Genomic DNA, 4,754 nt, shown 5'->3' with positions numbered 1-4,754 from the left:
GAAGCATAAAATGCAATAAAAATACAACAGTTTTTCCATCGTATAGCAGGAATAATTTGCAACCAGTGTGATAGTAGTGGTCATTTCTACGTTCCGGGCAATCCAGGTTTCACTCCAGGGCGTTGCTCCACCAGATCGAATAGTTACGGCCTAAGAAGTCATCGCCAGAAGCATAAAATACGATAAAGATGCAACAGTTTTTCCATCGTATAAAACGAATAATTGGAATCAGTGTGAAAGATATGGTCATTTCTACATTCCCAGCAACCTAGGCTTCACTCTAGGGCGTTGCTCCACCAGATCGAATAGTTAGGTACTTAGAAGTCAACGCCAGAAGCATAAAATACGATATAAATACAAGAGCTTTTCCATCGTATAAAAGGAATAATTGCAAACAGTGTGAAAGTAATGGTCATTTCTACGTTCGGGCAACCTAGGCTTCACTCTACGGCGTTGTTCCACCAGATCGAATAGTTAGGGCCTAAGAAGTCAACACCAGAAGAATAACATACAAAATAAGTACAACAGCTTTTACACCGTATAAAACGAATAATTGCAACCTGTGTGAAGGTTATGGTCATATCTGCGGTCCGGGCAACCTAGGCTTCACTGTCGGGCGTGGCTCCACCAGATCGAAATGTTAGGGCCTAAGATGTCAACGCCCGAAGCATAAAATACGATATAAATACAACAGCATTTCCATCGTATTAAATGAATAATTGCAAACAGTGTGAAAGTAGTGGTCATTTCTACGTTCCGGGCAACCTAGGCTTCACTGTATGGCGTTCTTCCACCACATCGAATATCTACGGCCTCAGAAGTCCACGCCTGAAGCATAAAATACAATAAAAATACAACAGTTTTTTCATCGCATAACAGGAATAATTGCAACAAGCGTGAAAGTCATGATCATTTCGGCGTTTCGGGCATCCTAGACTTAACTCTGAGGCATTGCTCCACCAGATCGAATAATTAGGGCGTTAGAAGTCAATACCAGAAGAATAAAATACAAAATAAATACAACAGCCTTTACACCGTATAAAACGAATAATTGCAACCTGTGTGAAGGTTATCGTCATATCTACGTTCCGGGCAACCTAGGCTTCACTGTCCGGCGTTGCTCCACCAGATCGAAATGTTAGGGCCTAAGAAGTCAACGCCCGAAGCATAAAATACGATATAAATACAACAGCATTTCCATCGTATTAAATGCATAATTGCAAACAGTGCGAAAGTAGTGGTCATTTCTACGTTCCGGGCAACCTAGGCTTCACTGTATGGCGTTCTTCCACCACATCGAATATCTACGGCCTCAGAAGTCCACGCCTGACGCATAAAATACAATAAAAATACAACAGTCCTTTCATCGCATAACAGGAATAATTGCAACAAGCGTGAAAGTCATGATCATTTCGGCGTTTCGGGCATCCTAGACTTAACTCTGAGGCATTGCTCCACCAGATCGAATAATTAGGGCCTTAGAAGTCAACGCCAGAAGCATAAAATACAATATAAATACAACAGTTTTTCCATCGTATAAAACGAATAATTGCAACCAGTATGAAACTTATGGTCATTTCTACTTTCCGAGCAACCTAGGCTTCACCCTAGGGTGTTGCTCCAACAGATTGAATAGTTAGGGCCTTAGAAGTCAACGCCCGAAGCATAAAATACAAAATAAATAGAACGGTTTTACCATTGTAGAAAACGAATAATTGCTACGAGTGTAAAAGCTATGGTCATTTCTACGTTCCGCGCAACCTGGGCTTTACTCTAGGGCGTTGTTCCACCAGATGGAATAGTTAGGGCCTAAGAAGTGAACGTCAGAAGCATAAAATGCAATAAAAATACAACAGCCTTTCCATCGTATAGCAGGAATAATTTGCAACCAGTGTGATAGTAGTGGTCATTTCTACGTTCCGGGCAACCCAGGTATCACTCCAGGGCGTTGCTCCACCAGATCCAATAGTTACGGGCTAAGAAGTCAACGCCAGAAGCATAAAATACGATAAAGATGCAACAGTTTTTCCATCGTATAAAACCAATAATTGCAATCAGTGTAAAAGTTATGGTCATTTCTACATTCCGAGCAACCTAGGCTTCACTCTAGGGCGTTGCTCCACCAGATCGAATAGTTAGGGCCTAAGAAGTCAACACCAGAAGAATAAAATACAAAATAAATACAACAGCCTTTACACCGTATAAAACGAATAATTGCAACCTGTGTGAAGGTTATCGTCATATCTGCGTTCCGGGCAACCTAGGCTTCACTGTCGGGCGGTGCTCGGCCAAATCGAATAGCTAGGGCCTTAGAAGTCAACGCCCGAAGCATAAAATACAAAATAAATAGAACGGTTTTACCATTGTATAAAACGAATAATTGCTACGAATGTAAAAGCTATGGTCATTTCTACGTTCCGGGCAACCTAGGCTTCACCCTAGGGCGTTGATCCACCAGATCGAATAGTTAGGGCCTAAGAAGTTAACGCCAGAAGCATAAAATGCAATAAAAATACAACAGTTATTCCATCGTATAGCAGGAATAATTTGCAACCAGTGTGATAGTAGTGGTCATTTCTACGTTCCGTGCAAACCAGGTTTCACTCCAGGGCGTTGCTCCACCAGATCGAATAGTTAGGTCCTTAGAAGTCAACGCCAGAAGCATAAAATACGATATAAATGCAACAGCTTTTCCATTGTATAAAACGAATAATTGCTACCAGTGTGAAAGTTATGGTCATTTCTACGTTCCGCGCAACCTGGGCTTTGCTCTAGGGCGTTGTTCCACCAGATGGAATAATTAGGGCCTATGAAGTCAACGCCAGAAGCATAAGATACGATATAAATACAACAGCTTTTCCATCGTATAAAACAAATAATTGCAACCAGTGTGAAAGTTATGGTCATTTCTACGTTCCGGGCAACCTAGGCTTCACCCTAGGGCGTTGCACCAACAGGTTGAAAAGTTAGGGCCTCAGAAGTCAAAGCCCGAAGCATAAAATACAAAATAAATAAAACAGTTTTTCCATTGTATGAAACGAATAATTGCTGCCAGTGTGAAAGTTATGTTTATTTCTACGTTCCGGGCAACCTAGGCTTCACTGTAGGGTGTTGCTCCAACAGATCGAATAGGTGGAGCCACAGAAGTCAACGCCCGAAGAATAAAATACAATAAATATACAAGAGTTTTTCCATCGTATAACAGGAATAATTGCAACCAGTGTGAAAGTGATGACCATTTCTACGTTCCGGGCAACCTAATCTTCACTCTAGGGCGTTACTCAACCAGATCGAGTAGTTAGGGCCTTAGAAGTCCACGGCCGAAGCATAAAATACAAAATAAATAGAACAGTTTTTCCATTGTATAAAGCGAATAAATGCTGCCAGTGTGAAAGTTATGTTTATTTCTACGTTCCGGGCAACCTAGGCTTAACTGTAGGGTGTTGCTCCAACAGATCGAATAGGTAGGGCCATAGAAGTCAACGCACGAAGAATAAAATACAATAAATATACAAGAGTTTTTCCATCGTATAACAGGAATAATTGCAACCAGTGTGAAAGTGATGATCATTTCTACGTTCCGGGCAACCTAATCTTCACTCTAGAGCGTTACTCAACCAGGTCGAGTAGTTAGGGCCTTAGAAGTCCACGGCCGAAGCATAAAATACAAAATAAATAGAACAGTTTTTCCATTGTATAAAGCGAATAAATGCTGCCAGTGTGAAAGTTATGTTTATTTCTACGTTCCGGGCAACCTAGGCTTCACTCTAGGGCGTTGCTCCACCAGATCGTATAGTTAGGGCCTTAGAAGTCAACGCCAGAAGCATAAAATAGAATAAATATACAAGAGTTTTTCCATCGTATAACAGGAACAATTTGCAACCAGTGTGATAGTAATGGTCATTTCTACGTTCCGGGTAACCTAGGCTTCACTCTACGGCGTTGCTCCACGAGATCGAATAGTTAGGGCCTAAGAAGTCAACACCAGAAGAATAAAATACAAAATAAACACAACAGCCTTCACACCGTATAAAACGAGTAATTGCAACCTGTGTGAAGGTTATGGTCATATCCACGTTCCGGTCAACCTAGGCTTCACAGTAGGGCGTTGCTCCACCAGATCGTATAGTTAGGGCCTTAGAAGTCAACGCCAGAAGCATAAAATAGAATAAATATACAAGAGTTTTTCCATCGTATAACAGGAACAATTTGCAACCAGTGTGATAGTAAAGGTCATTTCTACGTTCCGGGCAACCTAGGCTTCACTCTACGGCGTTGCTCCACGAGATCGAATAGTTAGGGCCTAAGAAGTCAACACCAGAAGAATAAAATACAAAATAAACACAACAGCCTTCACACCGTATAAAACGAGTAATTGCAACCTGTGTGAAGGTTATGGTCATATCCACGTTCCGGGCAACCTAGGCTTCACAGTAGGGCGTTGCTCCACCAGATCGAAATGTTAGGGCCTAAGAAGTCAACGCCCGAAGCATAAAATACGATATAAATACAACAACTTTTCCATCATATTAAATGAATAATTGCAACCAGTGTGGAAGATATGGTCACTTCTACGTTCCGGGCAACCTAGGCTTCACCCTAGGGCGTTGCACCAACAGGTTGAATAGTTAGGGCCTCAGAAGTCAACGCCCGAAGCATAAAATACAAAATAAATAAAACAGTTTTTCCATTGTATGAAACGAATAATTGCAACCAGTGTGAAAGTAATGGTCATTTCTACGTTCCGTGCAAGC

The sequence above is a fragment of the Calliopsis andreniformis genome, chromosome 11 (assembly GCF_051401765.1).
Source record: "Calliopsis andreniformis isolate RMS-2024a chromosome 11, iyCalAndr_principal, whole genome shotgun sequence".
NCBI lineage: Eukaryota > Metazoa > Arthropoda > Insecta > Hymenoptera > Andrenidae > Calliopsis > Calliopsis andreniformis.
The sequence above is the reverse complement of the archived record's forward strand: the minus strand, read 5'-3'. Positions refer to the sequence as shown.